The sequence below is a fragment of the Macrotis lagotis genome, chromosome 3 (assembly GCF_037893015.1).
Source record: "Macrotis lagotis isolate mMagLag1 chromosome 3, bilby.v1.9.chrom.fasta, whole genome shotgun sequence".
Lineage (NCBI taxonomy): Eukaryota > Metazoa > Chordata > Mammalia > Peramelemorphia > Peramelidae > Macrotis > Macrotis lagotis.
The window spans coordinates 237,467,781-237,493,303 of record NC_133660.1 but is presented as its reverse complement, the minus strand read 5'-3'; the positions used below and the strand labels follow the sequence as shown (position 1 = coordinate 237,493,303).

Sequence of the window (25,523 nt, the reverse complement as noted above, 5' to 3'; positions counted from 1 at the left end):
AAAGATGCACTCTTTTTTTGAAAATTTTGGTCTAAAAAGTGGGAGCATCTTATACAGTGGTTGTATTTTTTTATTTGCATTTCCTGCTTTTTTTGTGCTTGTTTTTATACTCATTGTATATTTTTTTTGCTTGCATTTTGTACTTTTTTGCACCTGTTGTCTTTGTGCTCATTGTTTTTACATTTGTTGCCAGTATGTTAGATCACATTTTGCCATGTTCGGGCCAGAAATGACTCAGAAAAGCTTTTTGTACAGTGTTACTGAAAGCACCATGGCAGAAGAAGGCCATGAGGGTCAAGTTAGTCAAATAGCCTGATTTAGAGAAGGAATTTTAGAGCTGGATTGAAGAGCAAAGGGCCATTGGAATTCCTGTGTCCATGAAGATGGTTCAGCAGGAGGCAAGAAGAATTACAGATGAAAAGAAGCTACTGATTTCAAAGGAGGGCACAATGGGTGCTTCAGGTTCATGGAACAGAATGGACTAAGCATGCATACATGCATCAGACTTGCCCAAAAGATGCCTGAAAGCTATGAGCAGAAGGTCCTTGAATTACACAATGAATAAAACTTGAGCTCAATAATTTTATGTAATATTTTTTTTTCAAATTTCAGGCCCCCAAATTAAGGTACATCTTATACATGGGGAAATATGGTATGTTTTAGAACCAAAAAAATGTTCTTATTCTAGAGATATAATGATAACACATGAAATTAAACAACCTGATCTATTGAAAGAAGTTATAAAATGTAAATTGGTTGTTGTTAGAATAAAGGAAATAGCAACTAATTACAGTAATTTAATTTTATTATTATGTTTAATTGAAATAAATCAATTGCCATAATATTGAGAATAAGATTAGGGGATAAGGGCTGGATTTGTGATTTCATTAGCATAGAGAAATACCTGGTGAATTGTTACTTTCTATTTAATATATATTTTTAGAGGGGGATCAAGAGAGGCCAAGAAACAACTTTGTATCAGAAAACACTTGATCATTTGCTAAGGGGAGAGATTTGGCAATTAAAAGAAGTTTAGAATATTTAATCTTACAGAGAAGGAAGACTATGAGTAGTGTTGTCTGACTTTAAAAAATGAGTAGGTTTGCAGGGCAAAGTCCATTTAAAAATCTTTGGCAAATGATTCAACTAAACAGAGTCATCTTGAGGATATTAATGATTAAACCAGAAGAATAACAGACTGAAAAAAAGATGGAAAAAAAATCTTCAAAGACTCTAATAATCTCTTTTCATCTTAGAGGAAAGTACACCAACCTGGACTCCACCATCAAAATTCTGGATGTGTTTATAGAGGTAGTAGAATTGGCACTAACCAGAAGGCAACAAGACTGGGGCCAGGTGGTAAAGGATTTTAAAAGCTAAAGGTTAGAGTTTTTATTTTGTCTTTTGGATAATAGGAAGTCACTTTATTTTATTGAGTAAGGGAGTGACAAGGTGGCATCTGCCCTTGAAACAGTCACTGTGTTAGATTGGAATGGGAAGAGAATTAAGGTGGGGAAGACCAGTTAATAAGCCATTGCTTATTACTCTTAAGTGAGGAGTGATAAAAGATAGTGACTGTGTGAGTAGAAAGATTCACCCCACTGCCTTGCAAAAAAAAAAACTAAAAAAAAAAATGAAAAGGGATTCCTTGTGTATGGTGGGACCTCCCATGTTTTCCTGTTTGTGGATGACAATGTGCTAACTGTATCAAACTCAAGATCAGTGTAGTGCTTCCTGGAAGAGATCTACAGTAATTCAAAGGGATTTGGCTGACCGTCACCATAGAAAAAACCAAGTGGATGTATATGATTCCTCAGATTTTAACTGGCATTTGTATGGCTGCCCTCTAGAATTCATTTTTCAACATGTTTATATGGCACATAAAGCATAAAAGGAACAGGTAGATGAAGATTTGAACAGGTGGAGGAGAGCCAGTGGGGCTGCTTTCAGGAAACTACAAAAATCAAGTTTTTTAGGAAAGCAAAGATTTATCTTTTTAATATTAACAGTTTACCAGTATTGCAATATAGATTCTTTAGAAAATGCTTACTATATGACATATACTAGACATTCCAAAGGGCAGCAATCGTGGAATACAATTACCTATTAAAAATTTAAGAAATTAAGAATCAAGAAATTAAGACTCATACAGAGAGTAGGGGAGAGACATATGTTGTTATGAACAGGATGCAACATATAAGCAAGGAGAAACTCCAAACATCAGTAATTATTTGATAAGAAGGAGGAAGGCCTCTGGCACCTTGGGTGCTCCTCCCTGTGGAGTCCATCTATTAGGGGATCATGGACAAGAATTGACTAGGATGGGGTGGCTAGGTGACCCAGTGGATAGAGCACCGGCCCTGGAGTCAGGAGGACCTGGGTTCAAATTCGACCTCAGACACTTAATGATTACCTAGCTGTGTAGCCTTGGGCAAGCCACTTAACCCTATTTGCCTTGCAAAAAAAAAACCCTAAAAAAAAAAAAGGAATTGCTATGATTTGTTGAGAGCATGGATCTATTTAAATTTAGGCCAGAAACCGGTGAGGAACTGGAATCCATTTTATCAGGAGCAACATGTACAGATATAAAAAATATGCTATACACATACTTACATATTGTATGTATCTGCACATATGTATAGTCTTTGTACCTGCGATCTCTACCTCCCCAAACCACAAAACCCCAACCACATACAGAGTAAGTCTTGGGTGATTCTTTGGGGGGGGGGGTGAATAGGAGGGTGGGGAGCAAGGCTCAGAAACTTCCTTGATATATAAAATGAGAGAAATAACTTTTCTCCACGACCCCCCTGATCATTAGTATCTGACAAGACACAAACCAGGGAGCCGTATACTCACCCCGGCCATCATTCATAATGGACTCCAAGGGGCGGGTGGCTTCCTGCCTTTCCATTTAAGAAAACTAAATAGAAAACGAGTTCTGGTGGAAAGGATAAAATGACTGAAACAGTTAATACTAAAGGGAAGCATTTAATTAAATGGTTCACTGTTCCTCCAGGCGGTGGGGCAGGGCGGAGCCAGAGGATGCTACTGTTTATCCCCTGCCTCGAGATGATACATTCTTTTTTAGGTTTTTGCAAGGCAAATGGGGTTAAGTGGCTTGCCCAAGGCCACACAGCTAGGTCATTATTGAGTGACTGAGACTGGATTTGCACTCAGGTTCTCCTCACTCCAGGGCCGGTGATCTATTCACTGCACCACATAGCCGCCCCGGAATGATACATTCTCAAAAAGGGTTAGATATTAAACGGATAAGACAAAATCCAGTAAATAGGCACGTTTATCCCTCGGCGGGGTGGGGGCGCCCCTCTGTCTCCCCAGCCCCTCCGGCCCGCCCCAAGCCCGGGCCCTCTGGGCCCCCCGCGCGCGGCTGCTCCCGTGCGCCCCGGCCCCGCGCTCGGAGCCCCTCGCGGTCCGGCGCTGTCCCTGCGCGGCTCCGGTCTTCCCCCCCAGGAGCCTCAGGGCGCCCAGTTGCTTGTGGGGGGCCGCCCGGTTCGGGGAGCCCCGTGAGCCGGGCCGCCCGGCCCGGCAGTGCCGGCGCCCGCTCGCCGTCGGTCTTGGGGGAGCCCCGGCTCCAGCCTGGTCTGCAGGGGTCCCGGGCCCGGCCTCCGGCTGGCCGTCCGGTTGCTACGGCAACGCGAGGTAAACCGGCCGGCTGGGCCAGGAGCCCTCCACCCTCCTCCCGGGCCGGCCCCTCTCCGGGCCCCGTCGCCCCCTCAGCCCGGGGGGCTCCCCGGAGGCGGCTCCCTCCCGGGGTCACCGGGCCTGGCCGCTTAGTCCCGTCGTCGAGGGGCTGCGCCCCGGAGTGGTAGGAAGACCCGGCTCCTTTGTGCTGCCCCCTTCCCCCTCCCACTCGAGAAGAGTTCTGACATTCTGTGAGTCCGTGGGCTCCCCCTCCCGCGGCCCCCCGAATAGCCCGGGGCGCAGGGCCACCGGCTCCCCCAAACCGCCCTCCCTTTCCCCTCCCCCGGTTTGCCGCGGTGCCGCCCCCCTTGGCCCAGGCTGCTGGGCTAGGAAGACTGAGGCCCCCTGGCCCGGGCACTCGGCTCCCCGGCCCCCTCTGGAAGCTGAGGGAGCCCCCGGCCTCTTGGGCCCCGCACCTTGTGCGCTGACTGCTCCCTCACCTGCGCCAAGCCGCCAGCCCGACATCCCTTGGCTTTCCCCTCGCCATGTTTCGGCCCGACCAGGGCTTTCCAGTGGGCGCCCTAGCAGGTGTGCTCGTCCCCTGCTAACCGTAGTAACCCGTCCCCCCACGTCTGTGCTGCCAGTCTCGTCCTCTCCCCTCTTCTGTCCCTCCTAGGCGGGCCTGCCGGATGAATGTTCTCAAAACGTGGCTCTCATCATGTCATTCCTGTGCTTTTTTATCCTGACACGATTCTGGGCTACCGACCAGATCAAGGCCAAACTCCTATGCCCGACATTCAAAGCCTTCTCTATTCTGGCAAAAACCTACCTCTCCGACTTTATCTCCTATGACTTCTCTGAATGGATCATCATCACCAACTCACATTCCCTGACAGCGACTATTGAAGACATTCCTCTGTCTCACTCCCATTCATTTAAGCACCTCACTTTCTATGGATTAGAATATCCATTCTCTTCCTTTCCAATTACCCAAACTGTTCTCATCCTTTCCAAGTCATTTCAAATATCAATTTCTCTTTGAAACTTGCCTTAATAGTCCCAACAGAGAATGCGCTTTTCTTAGAACTCTCCTAACAGTGACCTGAACCACGTATTTGGTACTTATCATATGGTACCTTATTTTCATGTGTGGTATGTGTATATATATATACATATATATATATATGTCTATACACACATCCACATATATATCACCTACATTTATAACTTCCTTAAAAACAATTATATTCCTCTACTCCTGCTTTAGTGACTAATATTATTAATTATTCATTGCAGGCAAATAATTGTAGACTGATGCATCTGTGAGTTGTGGCAATAATGCTGTTCACTTCTGTCTGACTCTTTGTGAGTCCTTTTAAGATTTTTCTCAGCAAAGATGATGGAGTAGTTTGCCATTTACTTTTTCAACTCATTTTAGAGATGAGGAAACTGAGGCATACAAAGTTAAGTGATCTAGCCAGGGTCACAAAGCTAGTGACTGTTTGAGAATGGATCTGAACTTCGATCTTCCTGAATCTGAGCTTGGTGCTCTATTCACTAAAGCAGCTAGCTCTATAATCATATAAATTATAATAATCATGTAAAAATCTAAAAATCATATAACCTATAAAGCACCTATAATCATGGTGAGCAAAATATACAGTCTGCAAACAGGATGACTTAATAATGTAAGTCAAATTGTTTTAAACCATGAGCTTACAAGAAACATTCCTTTACATAAAGTGTCTTAAAAAAGTTTTATTCATAGTTATTAAAAGTTTATTATTCCTATCACTACTTCTAAATGACTGCCCATGCCCAGTAGAACTCAACTTTATAAAGATGAACATAGCAGATTAGTGCACTGTCCATATCTGAAAAGATATTCCTCACTCTCCACCTATAGTCTATCATCTCTATGACAAAAGGTGATGAGATCATAGATTTTGTGCCCAAAAAGGTCCTCAAAGATACAGATGAGGAAACTGAGGCACAGTGATATTAAGTGACCTGCCCAGAGTCACTCAGCAAGTGTTTGAGGCATGAGATGCCTTCAAATTTGTCACACTATCCATTATACCATGAGGTGTGTTTGATCATTGCACTTAATACACATTCTTAACAGACTAGAAATGCAAGGTTTATTTTTTTATTTTTTAGGTTTTTGTAATGCAAATGGGGTTAAGTGGCTTGCCCAAGGCCACACAGCTAGATAATTATTAAGTGTCTGAGATCGGATTTGAACCCAGGTACTCCCGACTCCAAGGCTGGTGCTTTATCCACTACACCACCTAGCCATCCCTGCAAGGTTTATTTTTAAGCAAAATACTATATAAAATTTAAATTGCAGATTTTAAAGCATAACCTAATATGTTAGAAGTATACATTCTAAAGCACTGATTTATTTTTATTTTATTGAACTAAAATGAATTCTTAGATTTTCCAGTTAACTAAAGTATCTGTGTTAGAACTTTTAACATTTTATTTTAACCACTTTTGATTGAAATCTCTAAAAAATTTCAATTTTTTCTGCCTTTTAAAATGACTGTCTTGCATGATAGAAACCTTTAATTTATGAAGATTCAGGCTCATCATCATAGAGAAGTTAGTCCCCTTCCTCCACCATTCCTCCTCATCATGCCTCTTTCTCCTCACTTCTGCCTCTTAGAATCTGTTTTCCTTTAGAATTCAGACCAGGGTCCCTTACAAAATGTCTTTTCAGATTCCTCTATCTACTAGTACTTTTACTCATTCCATTATATGTATTTTGTATTGCTTTAAATGCATACTTTATATCTTCCCCCCTCCCTTCTTGCAAAAATGCTTGTTTATTAATTATTTGATTGATTTCCATTCAATTTAACAAATTCTTTTGTGCCAAGTTATAATCAAGTGATGAGCACAAATCTGCTGTTTTAGGGAGCTAATTTTTCAAATACTCTAATTTTTCATTTCTTTTGTCTCTATTATACAATTGTTTGGGACTTAATATTAGGCTATCACTTCATGCTGCTGTCAGTGTTCTTACCTCCAGCAGCCTGTCACCCCCTTCTAATTTGATGCTTCTAATATGTATTTGGCTAGATAAATGAGCTCCCAGAGGTGGAAAGGGAGTCAGGGGACTCTGTCTTCTAACCTGGTGGCCAGTAAGTGAGACTGATGTTTGGTTCCATCAAGATAAGGTGAGAGCTCATCTGTCAGAGTTCAGAGCACTTGTCAGGGGTTGGTATGAAGGTCAGAATGGAAGTGGCATGGTTGAGAGTTAGTGACTGGAAAATGTGACAAAATTAAAGGAAATATAATTAAAGTAAAATAAATAATAAAATAAATTAAGTAAAGTATAATATTAGTAAATCAGCTTTGAATAAGGAATTTTAAAGATCCTTCAGTGAGTTTTTAGTATATGGTGTTTGATTATTTAAGAGGCCTTTATGATTTTCCTCCTTGCTTCTCAGATATGGTCTGGAGAGTTGAAACTGTCAATTAAGTGACCTCTAGATAAGTAGGATGAACAATAATTATCTAATTAGAATCAGATGCATATAAGCAGCATTCAGAAGAACATCAGATTTGGAGTCAGGTTTAAGCCCCACCTCTACTGTCTCATGAAAATCTCTAAGCCTCAATTACTTTATTTTCTATAAAATAAGTGTATTGGTCTATATGAGATAAGAGGCCTTGTTTAGTTCTAATAGGCCGAGTCTGTGATGTTATTCAAATTCTTTTGAGTATATATATTGGTTCTACCATCATTCTTTGCATCTTGTCTTCAAATTCCTACTTCTCCTTCAGTATAATTCATTTTGTAACTTTTTACACACACACACACACACACACACACACACACACACACACACTTAAAAAGCTTTTATAGTATAGTATAGCTTTTACTATATACACAGATTTGAAAAGAGATGTAACAGCTTCTTGTTGTGTTATTATATCACTTTACACTTTGTAATGTTTCTAACACATTAATTTTGGAGATACAATTCATCATTGAGAACTGAAAATAAATCTCTTATGGTTAATAGAACCTTCTGGATCCAGAGCTCTAGTGAATTCATTTTACATATATAGGAACAGAGGGGAAAGATGATAAAGATCTGAACTAAACTATGATTATTCCTTTAAGTAACATGAAGTTTTTCAGGAAATGAGAGAGGATGTACATGATCTTATGCTTTAAAAAAAAATTTCTTAAGCACATATAATATGTCAGGGGATTAAGAAACTTTGTTTTATTGCTTTGAAGAGGATATTTAAAAGTTGAATATTGATAAATTCATGTGAAAGAGGTAGTAAACTTGTTTTGTTTAGTCCCAGAGGGCAGAACTAAGATCAGGGAGGCTTCAGGACACTATAAAGAAAAACTTCTTGTCCAAAAGACAGAAGGGAAACTTCCTGTCCAAAAGAGTTTTCCAAAAGTGGAGGAGGTTCAAATATTTAGTTTCACTTGCTGGTCATCTTTAAACAAAAGCTGAATGACCACTTAGTTGTGAATCTAAAGATGATTTTTTTTCAAAAATTTGATAATCTTTACATTGTTTCCATACTACCCATTGATCAGAATAGAATGTGTTGAGAGAAAAAAAAACATATCCTTGAGGAAAAAATAAAATATTTGAGATAGCAAATTATGTAGTACATAAGACATTTTTTTAAAAATTGAAGCTAATAGTCTTTGATCTTTCTTTAAACTCCACAGTTTTTTCTCTGGTTATAGATGGTATTCTCTGTTGCAGATACCCTGAAATTGTCCCTGATTGTTGCACTGATGGAATGAGCAAGTTCATTAAGGTTGATCATCACCACCATGTTGCTTCTAGGGTGTATAATGTTTTTCTGGTTCTGATCATCTTGCTCAGCATCAATTCATGCCAATACTTCTAGGCTTCGCTGAATTTCTATCCCTCCTGGTTTCTAATAGAGCAATAGTGTTCAATCATTCCCCAATTGATGGATATTTCCTTGATTTCTAATCCTTTGCCATCACAAACAGAGCTGCTATAAATATTTTTGTACAAGTGATGTTTTTATCCTTTTTCATGATCTCTTCAGGGTATAGACCCAATAGAGGTATTACTGGATCAAAAGGGATACACATTTTTGTTGCCTTTTGGGCATAGTTTCAGACTGCTTTCTAGAAAGGTTGGATGAGTTCACAGCTCCACCAACAATGTTTCAGTGTTCCAGATTTCCCACAGCCCTTCCACCATTGAACATTGTCTTTCTGGTCATATTGACCAATCTGAGAGATGTGAGATGGTATCTCAGAGATGCTTTAATTTGCATTTCTCTAATCAGTAATGATTTAGAGCAAATTTTAGCCTTGATTTCCTCATCTGCAAACTCTCTTTTGCATATCCTTTGACCATTTGCCAATTGGGAAATGGCTTGCTTTTTTTTTTTTTATAAATTTGACTCAGTTCTCTATATATTCTAGAAATAAGTCCTTTGTCAGAAACATTAGTTGTAAAAAATTGTATTCCAATTTGCTATATTTCTTTTGATCTTGGTTATAGTGGTTTTGTTTGTGTAAAAGGCTTTTTAATTTAATGTAGTCAAAATTATCCAGTTTGTTTTTAATGATGTTCTCCATCTTTTCCTTGGTCATAAACTGCTTCACTTTCCATAGATCTGAAAGGCAAACTATTCCTTGTTCTAGTTTGCTTATACTATTGTTATAAAGGTGATTCTTATTCAGGTTGGGATTAGATCACTTGACTTTTGAGATTTATATGATGATATCATCACCCTTATGTACATATCCTTTAAATATATTTGTAGAAAACCTTTTCCCATTTTATATATTAAATAAAGGACAATATTGTGATAGTGGTCAGAAATGTAAGGAATGTCATTTAATTTCCAATAACTATTTTAGGGATTATGGAAAATGAGAAATGTTTTAGATTGTTGTTTAACTGAATTAGTCCACTTCCCTCCCAATAAATTTATTAAATATGATAAGCATTAGACTATATAAAAAACTAATTATCTCACAAAACCCTTCTGTTTTATGTTAGAAGGGTTTATGTGATAAGGGGCAAAATGAATCAATATGTCATTCCCATACATAATAGACTAATTATCTTTCCTAAGACCTATTGGCAGTTTAAATTTAAATGAGAATGCTATATTATCAAGAAATCTGGAAGAAAAAACTAATGCATGAAGATAAAGAGCTTTATAAAAACAGATACTTTGCTACATTTTTTTTTTACTTTTTGTATTGCATATGTAAAAATGCTATTTTGGAATGTGAAATCTTGATTGATATTAAGTATCTGTTATGTGTGATCTGGGCATTTAATCTTTCCAAAACTCATTTGGGAGGTGTCTCAGAGAAAATTCTCATCCTTTAAGCATCCACATTCATGTGGTAGTTTGGATAATTTAAAGTTATTCTCAGTTATATTTTCTTTATCACAATGAAATGCTCCTCTGAAATGATATATAGAGGACCTGCTGTGAAAGAATCAATTTGCAATCAGCAAACATAAGATATTTGAAGTTCCATTTAGGTATGGTTGAATTCTTTCAAACTCTTTCCCTCTTAAGAGACCTAAATATTGTCAGCATCTATCCAAACAACTTTCTTTTGCCCTAAAGATAAGAGTGTATGGTTTTCTATTATTGCAGTTTTTCCTGATACTTGTATTCATTTCCCTTCATTCATTCATTTCAATGGTCTTCAGGCTGGTTTGATCATGGTGGTGTGATATGTGTGTGTGTGTGTGTGTATTCAAGATTATAAGATTTCATTTTCTTCATATTAATTTTAATTAATATAAATACCAACAATGATGATTTAAAACATTTTTATTTGCTTTTTCAACTATGTGCGATGGTAGTTTTTACCAATCATTTTTTTGGCAAGATTTTGTGTTTTAAATTTTTCTTCCTCCCTCCTTCCCCTGACAGAAAACAAACTGACATAGACTCTACAATGATGAATTTTTAAAACGACCTCTGTGACTTATAGAATTTTAGAGTTCCAAGGGAATTTAGAGATCATCTAATTCTCAATAATTTCCTAAACTTCTGTGTTTAATTCCACATATGCCTATTCATTGTTTATATACTGAACTTAATTTTTCACTATGATATATAATATTTTTGGTAAATATATGAAATAATAGAATCTTAGATTTGGAAAGGACCTCAGAATTGATATAATCCAATTTCACAGGATCATAAAATTTAGAACTAGAAGGGACCTTAGAGATCTACCTCCCCTCATTTTAGACCTAATAAATTAATAAACATTTATTAAGTACCTTCTACATGCTTGATCTGAGGAACCAGGCCCTAAAGATCATCTTTTTATAGTCTCTGACAAAAGGACCTAATCTCTGAGCATTTTGAATGACAGGAAGCTCACTAAGAAGTCACCCATTCTGTATGAAAATAAGTTTTTTATTGTAAAAAAGTTCTTTATATAATGAGCCAAAGTCTACCTTTCTGTTACTTTGATCCTATTATCTTGATTCTGTATTCTGTAGCAACACAAAATATACCTAATTATAATCCACATGACAATCCTTCATATTTAAAGAGAGCAATCATGTGTGACTCTGAGCAAGTCAAGACCCCAGTGGGTCTTAGTTGACTTTTCTGTTGGACCAGATGCTTTCTAAAGTCTTTTCTAGTTTTAAATGCTTTATTCTTTATAAGTTTTCAATTCTCCAGTCTAAATATCCCTAGTTCTTCCAGTACTTCCTTTAAGGGTTCAGAACTGAGCAAATATTATTGTTTGTCCTTACTCGTGAAGAAGACCAATGACCCCACCAGGGTGATGTTTTGACTCACCAGTGAATTGGATTTAAATGAGGCAGAGGTGTCAAAGTCATCAGTCTCACTTTTTCCTCTATAGCCGTTAGAGTCCAGTGACAAGGCTTATAAAGGGTCAAGATGGCTGGTGATGCCCCAGATGACCTTTATAAGCCAGAGTCTTTCCCAAATCTCAGTTTGTCCGAGGCAACACCATCCATGATGATCTGACCTTCTTGTTTTTGCATACTATGATTTTATTTATAAAACCTTCATTCATGCTAACTTTTTTGGGTAGTAATATGTTGTTGTTCTATTAGTTATTATTAAACTAATCCATTTATATCTTCTCAAATAAAAGTGCTATTAAATTCATTTTGTATTTATGCAATTAATTTTTTAAAATCAAGTTCAGAACTTTATGTTTTGGCTCCTTATTATGTCTAGTTTCTTTATTAATTTTTAATTTTATTTTTTCCAATTATATGTAGAGATAATTTTTGATAATCATTTTTATAAAGGTTTTTTTCCCTTCTACCCCTCCCTTCTCCTATCCTGATATGGCTTATACATGTATATAATTGTGTCATACATATTTCCACATTGGTCATGCTGTGAAAGAAGAATCAGAACAAAAAAAGAAAAAAAACAAATTAAAAAAGGTAAAGATAGTGTGTTTTGATCTGCATTCAGATTCCACAGTTCTCTCTCTGGATATGAATGGCATTTTCTGTAGCAGGTCTGCTCTTTTTATTTTAAAAAAAATTATTTTTTCCCAGCTACATGGGAAGATAGTTTTTAGCATTTAATTTTTTGGTAAGATTTTTCAGTTCCACATTTTTCTTCCTTCTAATCTTCCTTCCCCGCCTCCTGAAAGCAAGTAATCTGATGTAGGTTATACATTAGGCATATTTCCATATTGGTCATGTTGTGAAAGAAAAATAAGAACAAAAGGTAAAAAGCCATGAGAAGGAAAAAAGAAATATAACATGTAAAGCAAATTTTAAAAATTGAAACTAGCATTCTTTAGTCTGTCTTCGGATTCCATAGTTCTTCTCTGGATATGGTTGGTATTTTCCATCACAAGTCCTTAAAATTGTCTTTGATCATTGCATCACTGAGAAGAGCTAAAACTTTCACACAATGTTGCTGTTAATGTGTACCATGTTTTCCTGGTTCTCCTCACTTCACTAAGCATCAGTTCATGCAAGTCTTTCCAGGCTATTCTGAAGTCTGTTCCTTTGCTCCATCACACTCATATACTACAATTTGTATAGTGATTCTCCAATTGATGGGCATCCCCTCAACTTTCAATTCTTTGCCACAACAAAAAGAGTTGACATTTATCTGTGTTTTGTATATGTGGGTCTTTCCCCCTTTTTATGATCTCTTTGGGATGCAGATCTAGAGGTGGTATTGTTGGATCAAAGGGTATACAGTTTTATTACCAGAATGGCTGGATCAGCTCACAACTCTACCAGCAGTGCATTAATCTTCCAGTTTTACCGCATCTTTTCCAACTGTTCATTGCTCGTTTTCCTTTTTAGTCCTATTGACCAAGTTGCATTTCTCTAATGAAAAATAATTTAGAGTATCTTTTCCATATGACTATAGATAACTTTGATTTCTTTATCTGAAAACTGTCTGTTCACATCATTTGATGTTTTATAATTGGGAAATGACTTGTATTCTTATAAATTTGGCTCATTTCTCTATATATTTTAGAAATGAACCCTTTATTTGAAGTGCTAGCTATAAAATTTCTATTTTCAATCCCAATTTTATCTTCTAATGTAAGAAATGATGGGTCTTTCTCTTTATATCACCCTTGACTTGTGTTTCATTCAAATAGTTGATAAAATATTGAACTTGATGGGGCTGATGAGTAGAGATAGAGACTATCTCTTAAGCTAATCTTGATCCAGGTATTAATCTTTGAATCACCTTGATCAGGTGATTATGTATACTCTAATCAGTGATCCAGTCCATATTTCTCCATAACATCCTATTGTAAGGATCATAGGATCCTCATAATGATCCTTCATAGGGTCATAAATTTAAAACTTGGAAGTACCTTAGAGGTTTTAGTCTGATCTATTCATTTTCAGGTAAGGTAACTGAGGCTAAGAGAAGTTAAGAAACTTAGAACCTGACTGGTATCTTGGCTTGAAGTCCTCTGCATCTAAGCCACGGCTATTCCCACTATACTATCCAGCCTTTCCTAATCAAAAAGCTTAATTTGCTTTACTTTTCACCCCATTTCCCTCTTCCATTGGATTAACGAGTCTGTTGAAAAAAAAAAGGAAGAATGAGGATAGTTTGGCGTGACTTATTAGTAATTCTGTGCTTGATCACAGCAATTACTTTCTAAATGCTCACAAACCACCTGTTTAGAAATCTGTTCTTGAGTTTTCTAATAAGCTTGTCTAGCTTATGAGGGAGAGAATTTTCCTTCTTTCCTTCTCCTCACATCTCCCCCCCAGAACAAAAGGACAATATTTGTAGTTTTTCTAATCCTGGCTCTTTTATTATCATCTTAGGTGTCTTTAGGGAAATTAATTAATTTCCTCACACCACATTTTCCTTATCTGTAAATTAAGAATGATGGATTAGTTTAGAATCACCTAGGTGGTACAGAGGATAGAGTGTTGGCCTTGAAGTCAGGAAGACTCATCTTCTTGAATACAAATCTGGCCTCAGACACCAGCTGCATGACCCTGGATAAGTCACTTAACCCTGTTCATCTCAGGAAAATGAGCTGGAGAAGGAAATGGCAAACCACTCCAGTTTCTTTGCCAAGAAAAACCACAAATGAGGTTACAAAAAGTTAGATGTGACTGAGCAACAAACAAGAAAAATATTGTATGGTAATGGAATTATTAGGTATCAGCTATAATTGAAATTTCTGAGGAATCAGAACCAAGATCCAGATTTCTAAGGAAATCTGGCATTTTCCCTTTTAGCTTTTCAAGTTTAGCTGGCAATATATGAAAATAGTTGTATTAATTATAGTCAGTGCTAACAGTTATTAATAAGTCATTCCTTTGCAGCTTATTATCTCTGTTTTACAGACTGATTTTTCAATAAGATTTACTTAATTGTATCAAATGTTTCTTTTCTAAAATTCTTAACATGCCCAATTGCTTCAATCTTCAAGGAAACTAAAGTCTTAATTACATTTGGAATTTTGATTCCATTTGATGTGGCAGAGATGTGATGAAAGTTGTCAGTTTTAAGGGATATGACTATCACATATGTAATTAAACTTATTGCCAATATTCAAAACTAGTATTTATCTTACAGCTTAATTAACTCTGTTGCTAACTCAGATTTGTTGCTCTTGAAAAGTTAATGCTTATTTCATAATGAACATGCTGAGGGAGTTCTTATAGTTTTTACTCCTTCTCAGTTCCCTTCCTCTCTTATTTGACTTTGGATGCTACTGATTAATAGTTTCTGCCTGTTTAGCTTCTATTTTTCATAGTATGTGTCACCTGCCATACACACATGAATAAATTGAAAGAATTTTAAGAAAGTCACTGTAAAATAGAATGACATTTTTTTACCCTCAGAACTCTCTGACAGACTGCTAGCTGCCAGAGTGCTTAGTTTCTTGTAGGTAAGAGTGATCATTTGTGGAATATTTTATTCTGTTCTGGACATATCATTTAAAAAAAGAACCTGGCAAACTAGAGAATATGGATTTTGGAAATTGTGTCATGTGAAGATTGATGAAATGAACTGGGGCTATTTTAAGAGAACATTTAGGGGAGACAAATTTTAGTTGACTTTTAAGTATTTGAAAGAACATTGGGTGTAAGAGAAAAAGACTTATTTGTGTTTAGGACTTAAGAGTGGTAGATTTAGGAAGGCAGATTTTAGTTCTGTGAAAAGAGAAAATTTCTAATAGTTTAACAATAGTGCAAACTGTTAGGAACTATCTATCACCAGAAATGTTCAAGTGGAATCTGAATGAATATTTATTAGCAATATTTTGAAAGGATACCTCTATTGAGAGGGAAAGTACATTAAATGATCTACAAAATCTAAAATTTCTATGGTTAAGGTAATGTAACATGGTAACACGAGGACTTCATCTGAAGTTTGAAAACCTAGGACTGTCAACTAATATTCACTTCACTGTGGGAAGTCACTTCATTGCTCTAAGCATTACTTTTTTTTACCTAGAAAAGGAAGATAAGGATATTTACATGATCCACCTCATAGGGAGATGGTGGGATATGTATTTACTTTGACCAATATGAGAAATGTGAGGTGTTTTAATCAGGATGACTCTCTTATCTTTAGTGTGAAGAATACTGGAGTCAATTCACAATTATTTTTCTATGGAACTTGTGAGAAGTATATTCTTTTAAAAATATTATATTTGTTTTACAATTATATACAATAGTAGTTTCTACCTATAATTTCATGTAAGGTTTTGAATTTTACAGTTTTTTCTCTGACCCTCCTTCCCTCCCCCATCCCCCACAGAAGGCAGTCTGAAAATCTTTACATTGTTTTCATGCTATACATTGATCAAAATTGAATGCATTGACAGAGAAATCATATCCTTGAGGAGAAAATAAAATGAAACACCAAAATTACGTAGTACATAAGACACTTTTAAAAAAATAACTGAAGGTAATAGACTTTGGTCTTCATTTAAACTCCACAGTTCTTTTTCTCTGTCATAGGTACTCTAAAATTGTCCCTGATTATAGCATTGATGGAATGAGCAAGTCAATTAAGGTTGATCATCACCCCCATGTTGCTTTTATGGTGTACAATATTCCTCTGGTTTTGTTCATCTCACACAGCATCATTTCATGAAAGTCTTTCCAGATTTCTCTGAAATCCCATTCCTCTTGGTTTTTAATAGAACAATTGTGTTCCATGACATACATACATATATATATATATATGTATATATATATCACAGTTTGTTCAACCATTCCCCAATTGATGTACATTTCCTTGATTTCCTATTCTTTGCCACCACAAACAGAATTGCTATGAATATTTTTGTACAAGTGATGTTTTTACCCTTTTTCATGATCTCTTCAGGGATAGACCCAGTACTGGTATTGCTGGATCAAAGGGTATGCACATTTTTGTTGCCCTTTGGGCATAGCTCCACCAACAATGTATAAGTATCTCAGATTTCCCATATCCCTTCCAACATTGAACATTGTCTTTTCTGATCATATTGGTCAAACTGAGAGGTGTGAGGCAGTATCTCAAAGATACTTTAATTTGCATTTCTCTAATAGGTAATGATTTAGAAATTTTTCATATGACTATGAATGACTTTTATTTCCTCATCTGTAAATTACCTTTGCATATCCTTTGACTATTTGTCAATTGGGAAATATCTTTTTTTTTTTATAAATTTGACTCAGTTCTCTATATATTTTAGAAATAAGTCCACTATCAAAAATACTAGTTGTAAAAATTGTTTCCCAATTTACTACATTTCTTTTGGTCTTGGTTATAGTAGTTTTGTTTGTGCAAAATCTTTTTTAATTTAAGGTAATCAAAATTATCAATTTGTTTTTAATGATGTTCTTCATTTCTTCCTTGGTCATAAACTGCTTCCCTGACAGGTAAACTATTGTTGATAAGTATATTTTAAGGCATTTGATTTCAGTTTTGAAATCCATCATGTGATTTGTCTTTGAATGGTTTTGCTTTCTTAGTCATGTTTGACTTAGGCACATTTTAAAATTAATTTATTTTAGCACACAGCAGCTGATGGATAGTGTGAAATTGCCTAGAATATATTGGGTAGCTGGGACAAATGGGCTGAATTTAAACATTAATGATCATAACTCTGTAAGTAGATATGTACATTATATATATAGTTTTGATATTTACTCTTGATGTTGGAAAATGCTGTTTTATCATGTCAAACTATATGATATTAAATCATATGACCATTTTTGAGAAGATCTTTAGGTCTTATAGTAAAATAATATGCTTTTATTATGAAAAATTTATCATTTTGATTTTTGAATGTTGCTAAGTAAAAAGTCAGTAGAGGTCCTTTATAGTATAGAAATAAAAAAATAAGTGATAAAAAAGGGCTTATGAATAAAAATATCATGGACATTCAGTTAACACCTAAATGTTCAAGTTCAGGAATTAGAAGAATTCTAGTCCTATTATGAATTGAATTGTTGAGTATAGTTTTAGTGTTTTAAAATGCTATCATTTGTTATTCAGTTGTGAATAACTCTTTGTGACATCATGAACCATAGCATGTGAATATTGTCCATGGGGTTTTCCTGCCAAAGATGCATTTCCTTCTTCAACAAATTAAGGCAAACAGAAGTTAATAACTTGCCCAGGTTTACATAGCTAGTAAATGTCTGAGGCTGGATTTGAGCTCAGATCTTCCTGACTTCAGTCCCAGTTTATCCACTGAGTTTTCTAACAGCTATCTCTGGAAATGGCACAGTTCATTGCAATTTTGACCTGGAGTAATAGACTTTTTCTGACCTTAAAGTGAAATCCATCTTCTCGAAGAACCTCTTATATGAAATGATGAACTCTGATTTTAAAATCAGACACTAAAGTGTCGACCATTAAAAGTTCAGAAATATATTTTGAGTTCCTCTGAAAGTAGATTTGGGGTATTTGGCTTTCAAGTAGTTCTGTCATTGGTGAAAAATGATACAACTTATTATGACTATAACTCACTCCAATGAGTGAGCATTAGAGTTGTTGTTCTATAGAAATGTTTCTGACCTTCAGGGATGCAGATTGGAAGTCTAAAGTGGTGGGATTTCCAAACACACTCAGTGAAATTCATGGAAGTTCACTGCAACATAGCCTTTGAGAACCACTTTAATGTCACTAGAAAAGGCTAGACAGAAGCAATGTAGCATAGGCCTAGGGTACCGGGTCTGAGTGCAGCTCCCATCTTTATAATTTACTGTGTGGTAGTAAAAAACTATAATGCTTTTAGACTCCAGAAGACCCGCAGTCAAATCTAATTGTGTAACACTAGGCAAGCCACTTAACCTCTCTGGGCTTCAGATTCTTGGAAAAGAAGGACTGAACTTGGTAGCTGCTAAGGTCCTTCCCCCACTAAGTATGTGATAGTGTTATCTTCTAATATGTGAAGAGACTGAGGAAACGAAAATTCTCTCAGATAATCATATATATCATATAATGTTTCAGGCCACAAAAAAAGAGGAATAGAGAAGAATGTAGAAAACTTTTTGTGTTGGCATAGGCGTAATATTGTCTTCATCCATATAAATGCTCCTCTCAATGAGTCTCATCATTTTTCTGCTCCCTTTCAGACTTATCTTTAAATTTACCTCCTAAAATCCTTGACTTCCTTAAGACTCAGCATGTGTTAACTTCTTCAGTAAATCTTTTCTGTTTACTCTTACTGCTAGTGCTTGCCCTCTAAAGCTACCTTCCATTTTGTATGCATACTGTTGCTTTCCTAATTTGAATCTAAGCATCTTTGAGGACAATGACTGGTTTTGCTTTTATGTGTTTTGTGCTTAGCACATAGTAATCACTTAAATACTTAATATACTAAGAGAATCGAATACTCATCTTTAAATTCTTTTTGAGTGGGAACAAATCTTTAATCATTTTTCCCATGTTCTAAGGCATGATATGTAGCATTTCAAAGAGTGCTTTAGAGTTTTGCCCACCTATTTAGCATCTAGTCTTCAGCTTCATTCATAATTTTGTGTAATCTTCACACAAATGTCAAGTTTGTATTATGTTCATTTGCTTGCTAAGGAATCTTTGATGTTACCCTTCGCTTATTAAAATATGCTGCTTAGAAAACACCCTCAGATATATAGGTAAATGCTACCGAGCACAGTTTGGAACTTGAAGCAATTTCCCATCATGATATAATCAATCCAGGACATATTCTCTGTTCACTCCATGCAACTCATAGACATAGACCACTGAAATCTTTCCTCAGAGATTACCACTTTTCTAGATGACACATGGACAGAACCATAATGTGTAGAAGCTCAAAGAAGGAAAATATTTGGAGCTATATAAGGACATAGAAGATAATATTAAATGAACAAAAATTTGACATTCATATAGTCCCTTGACTTGATCTCAGTGATGTCACACAGTATGTGTTGATTCTCCCAGAACACTGGGGCTCAATTAGCTTGTCACCATCCCAATGAACTTTGCATATTTTTTTCATACATTGATGTGGGTTACTTCTCTGAGACTAAAATTTGAAAACTGCTGACTCTAAATTGTTGACATGCATTTTCTTTGATTTTTTTTTGTTCTGGTGATCTATATTTGAGGATGTGTGACTAGCCCGGTTGCCATGTGATTGTTTATCCATGCTTACTGATAGTGAAACTGTCTCTAGCTTTGATAAGGATAAGAATAAGAAAAGGAATTCTATTGCTGAGGATGAGATATTAAAACTTTTTTCTTGTTTTTATTTGAAAACTTTATAGATATAGTAGGGATCATAGGAGGCAAAAATCATGTTTCCAGCCTCTACTTTCTGAAATCTCTTCTTGTATCTGTGATGCTAGCCACTTTTTTGATTATTGTTTTATTCCTTTGCTTTTTCAGACACTTAATACTTTTGTATGTAGATTTGTAAAATGAGAGCTCTGAAAGAGTTCATATAGATCATCTAGTTTAGTCCTTTCTTACTTTTATTTACTTAAAATTTAAAAAAAAGTTTTATTGATGTCTTTTCCCTTGCATTACAAATATCTCTGGGGAAAAAGAAAACAATGTCCTTCTCTTCTCCAGTTTAAACACACCCCTGTGATAAAGAAAATCAATGGTGACCCCACTTCTAATCAAGTATGCAACATTGTGCTCTGGTAGTTCACTTTCTTTTGTGAGGAGGGAAATATATTTCATTATCTTCAACAAAGCAATTATTGGCTTCTAAAATACTCAGAGTTTGACTTTTTCTTAGTGTTTTTTCTTTGACTTTATTGTAATTCTGTCTAAATTATTCTTTTGATTTTGCTTATTTATCCAGCATTAGTTCTTATAGCTCTTCTCAAGTTTCTCTTCATTTCCTCATATTTTTCATTTCTTACTTCACAATAATATGCTCATAATTTGAATGCCAGTTCACTCATCAAAGTGGAATATGGTTGGGACTGTTATAGTACTTCATTTATTCAAACTCAAAATTATTTTACTCTTTTTAATATCCATATCACACCCTTGATTAAACTTATGGGAGGGTGAAGCTGCTAGATTCTTTTCATTTCTCTTTTTGATAGTTGAATTTTTATTTTTAGTTATTAAGCTTGTATTTTCCACTCTACTACTACATCTATTCCTCTTAAAAGAAAGACAAAACTTTTGTAAGATGTAAGCATAGTCAACAAAAAATATTGTCACATTGACCATGTTAAAAAATGATTTTTCATCGTAGTCCTTCCCTTCTCTGTCATGAAATGGGAGATAGCCTTCATCTTCAATCTTCTGGAATCATATTAATCATTTCCTTGATAAGCATTCTTATGTTTTCCTAGTTATTAGTTTTTGTAGTAGGGATGTTGTAGTATAAATTGTTTGACTGATTTTGCTCACTGTATTCAGTTTCAGTTCATGCAAGTCTTCCCAAGTGTCTTTGAAATCACCTTTATTTCTTATGGCACAGTAGTCAGTTAACATTTATTAAGCTCCTTCTTTGTTCCAAATACTGTGCTAAGTACTTCAAAAAAAGGTAAAAGATGTCCCTACTCTCTAGGAGCTCACAGTCCAATGGAGGAGATGGCATGTGGAGACCCCTGAATGATCAGCGTAAATTTGAAGTAATTAATAGGAGGACTCTAGAATAGAGGGAGACGGGGAAGGGCTTCTAGTAGAAGGTAGAATTTTAGCCAGTACTTGAAGAGAGCCAAGACCACCAAGGGCTAGAGATAAGGAAGGGGAGCCAGAGTAGGGTGATGGAGTTTCTTATTTGAGGAATGGCAAGGAGACCAATGGCAGTGAATCTTACATTATGTAATGACATATAAGAAACCTGGAAAGATGGGAGGAAGCAGGTTATAAAGAATTTTCTTTTTATTTTTGCAAGGCAGTGGGGTTAAGTGACTTGCCCAAGGTCACACAGCTAGTAATTATTAAGTGTCTGAGTCCAAATTTGAACTCAGATCCTTCTGACTCCAGGGCCAGTGCTCTTATCCATTGTGTCACCTAGCTGCCCCGGTATAAAGAGGTTTACGCATTAATCAAATGGTTTTATATTTGGTCCTGGAGGTGAGAGGGAGTTTATTGGGGGGCTGATATGGTTAACTTTGTGCTTTAGGAAGATCACTTTGAGAGCTGAATGAAGAATGAGATTTCTGTCAGGGCTGCCAATCTTTGCTACAGTGCAGGCAGGAGAAGATGAAGACATGCACTAGGGTATCAGCAATGTGAGAGAAGAGAAGTGGGAGTTTTTGAGTAGTGTTATGAAGCTAAAATAAGAAGACCTTGACAAATGACTGAATATGGAGGAATGGAGAATAAGGAGTCATGAACTCCATGGTTTTGAGCCTGAGTGACTGAGAAGATGGTGGTGATAGGGAAGTTAGGAAGAAGGGAGAGATTTTTTGGGAAAGATAATGAGTTCTGTTTTGAGCATGTTGAACTTTAGAAGTATGGAGGATGTCTAGTTCAAGATGTCCAATAGACAGATGGAGATTTGAGCTTGAGGATCATCTGAGAGGTAAGTGCTGACAAGTACATTTGAGAATCTTTAGTACAGAGAGGATTATTGAATCCTTTGGAACTGCTGATGTCATAAAGTTAAAAAATAGAGGTAAAGAGAGAAGGTCCAGAGCAGTCTTGTGGGGCACCCATAATTAGTGGCTGTGACCTGAAGATCCAACAAAGTGATTGAGGAGCAGCCAGATAAGAGGAGAACAAAGATGTCAGAGAATCGAGTCTCTGGGACAAGAGGGTGATAGATGGTGTCAAAGCCTGTGAAAAAGTCAAGAGGGATAAGGATTGTGGGAAAGTCATTAGATTTGGTAATTAGGAGATTGTTAGTGACTTTGGAGAGAGCAGTTTCCATTGAATAATGAAGTTGGAAGCCAGATAGTGAAGATTTAAGAAGAGAGTGAGGGAAAGGAAGGATTCCATCAATTCATGTCCCTTCATTTGTTCAGCTGTTATCCAACTAATAAGCATCCTTTTGTTCCCAGTTCTTACGTATCACAAAAAAGAGCTACTATAAATATTTTGTTCATATAAGCCCTTTTTCCTGTAGATTTAATCTCTTTGGGGGAATAAGTCTAATAGTAGTATAACTAAAGAATATGCAGAATTTCTTAAATTTGGGGGCGTAGATCTAGATTGCTTTTGAGAATGGCTTAAAAAGTAGCTTACAGGGGCGGCTAGGTGGCACAGTGGATAAAACACCGACCTTGGAATCAGGAGTACCTGGGTTCAAATCCGGTCTCATACAATTAATAATTACCTAGCTGTGTGGCCTTGGGCAAGCCACTTCACCCCATTTGCCTTGCAAAAAACCTAAAAAATAATAATAAAGATGAATTTAAAAAAATAAAAAAATAAAAAGTAGCTTACAACACCAATTGTTAAAATCCTTATTTTTCTACTTTTTTTTTGTTTTTCTGCTGTTAATCAGCATATGTCATTTTCCATTTTTTTCAGCTTTGTTCATATGATGTATGGGAGATTTGCTTTGATTTGAATTTTTCTAATTAACAGTGGCAGTAAATGAACTGCCATCCTCTGACTTAAGAACCTTTGTTCTCACTATACCACACTACTTCTAGGCTTATTTGGTGCCAGGTCTTGATTATTTGATCTCTTTCATTAATCAGCTTTTCTATCTTTTAAAAATCTAGTACCTGTTAATTTTCTCTATTTATTTTTTCTCAATTACATGTAAACAAAAGTTTTTAATTGTTTTTATAAAATTTTGAGTTCTGAAGTTCTCCGTCCTTCCCTAACCTTCTTTGAGAAGGCAAGCAATTTGACATAGACTATACATATGCAACCATGCAAAACATTTTCATGTTAGTAATGTTGTAAAAGAAAAAGGAGTTCAATCCCCCTGCTCCCCCAATAATTAAGACAGGATGCTCCAAATTGCATTCAGACTCCATCAGTTCTCTCTATGGAGGTGGATAGCAATTTCCATTGTAAGTTCTTTGGATTTGTGCAGGTTTTGCTGAGATTAGCTAAGCCATTCACAGTTGATCATTGTACAGTTTTGCTATTTGTACAATATTCTCCTGGTTCTGCTCATTTCACTTTGTAACAATTCATGTAAGTCTTTTCAAGTTTTTCTGAAATCATCCAGCTCATTTTTTATAGCATGATAGTATTCCATCACAATTACATATTACAACTTGTTCAGCCATCTCCCCAATCGATGGGCATGCCCTCAATTTCCAGGCAAAAGGCTGCTAGAATATTTTTGCTCCTATAAGTCTTTTCCCTATTTTTTATTTCCTTGGGGTATAAACCTAGTATTGGTATTTCTGGATCAACAGATATGCACATTTTGATAGCCCTTTGGATATAGTTCCAAATTGCTTGCCAGAATGGGTAGATCATTTCATAACTTCACTAACAGTGTAGTAATTTCCCTATTTTCCCACACCCCCTTCAACATTTGTTATTTTTCCTTTTCTATCATATTAGCCAATCTGATGAGGTGAAGCACCAATTAGTTTTCATAATTACTCCTATGTAATATGGTTTGAATTCTGGAAATTACCCCCTTCCTTTCTCCATAACACACTCTCAGTTTATTCATTATATGCTTTGATATTTGGACTTTTATTCATCTAAATGATGTTTGTAATCATTTTGCCCAGTTCTGTAAATACATCTTTGGCAATTTCATTGGTATAAGACTAAATATGTAGAACTATGTGGGTTTTATCATCACTACCTCCAGCTTAAAAGAAAAACCTTGGAGCAGAAAAGACAATGATGAATAATATGAATAATGTGACCTAAGAAGATAGTAAGGTAAACAAGATTTGAATTTCTGATAAGGGCTAAAAATGAAGAAATGAGGGACTTTGAGGCAGGAATGGAAGTACATTTAATGTAGACAGAAAAATATATTTGCCTAATACCTGAAGATCTTATCAAAAATACAAGGAAGGGAAGAGAAAAACAAATTGTTTAAGATTCCTGCTAGATTTACAAAGAGTAAAGTAGGAAGACATAGCACTGCTGCCCTATAATAGGCCAGGACGCTAATTACCATTACCTCAAATATATGTACATAAATGCTGAGTTGTGTGCATTTTACTTTTGTTTTCTCTTTCAAGGAAAATGATCTTTGGATTGAGAAACAAAATATTTAGTGAGGGCTTTAATCTAAAGATAATAGATGAGATAGACAATATCTAGCTTTCCTCTATGACTTCAAGAAAGGAGATTCTGGCTACTATGAGAGGTTGGAGATGTGATTGTTGATGACCTTTGACTGGATGTCACGTGACTGGAAAATGACTTATTCTTTTAGTATTCTGAGAAAAGGGAAGAGGATAGAGTCTACAAATGCTAGATTATTAAGGGGGGGGTTGTGAGTATATAGAATGAGAAGTAGTAATCCCTAAATTTCATTAAGGATATACTAGATTGTGTCCTCACTAATTTTTTTTTTAATGGAGGAGCTGGACTGGTAGATCAAGGGAATATGGTAAATAGATTTCCCTTTGTTTTCTGTAAATTGTATGTCTCTCATGCTGCATCCCATTTTATGATGGAGAGATGTGGGCTATGTGATAATGGGTTAGATGGTTTTGGAACAAATTGAATGAAGAGATCTAAGGAACTGTCATTAATTAGTCATTATCATCTTAGAGGTATGTCTGTCAGAATGCTAGAAGGATCTGTCCTTGACTCTGGAGTGGTCAACATTTTTCTCAGTGACTTGGAGAACAGCACTAATTTTGAGGCATAAAGAATGAATTGTGGGTTGTCAAACTTGCAGAGGATAGGATATGACAAACACGTTGGATGATGATACTGCAATAGTAGCTACTGGCATGTATAACTTTAAGATTTGCAGGACTCTCTTGATCCATGTATTATCTCATTGGGATGATAGAGACGGGTTTCCAAAAAGAGAATGGTTAACT

At 36.1% G+C, this 25,523-nt stretch overlaps 1 protein-coding gene across 12 annotated transcripts in view; it reads left to right on the top strand.

Moving 5' to 3' along the window:
- The first annotated feature begins 3,422 nt into the window (after nt 1-3,422).
- STK33 (serine/threonine kinase 33) overlaps nt 3,423-25,523 on the top strand; it is a 234,528-nt gene continuing 212,427 nt past the window's right edge. For 8 of the 12 annotated variants that reach the window (XM_074230242.1, XM_074230240.1, XM_074230244.1 and 5 more), the window contains exon 1: nt 3,423-3,663. The gene's annotated coding sequence lies outside the window, so the exon portion shown is untranslated. The other 4 variants (XM_074230243.1, XM_074230241.1, XM_074230237.1 and 1 more) reach the window with 2 other exon arrangements.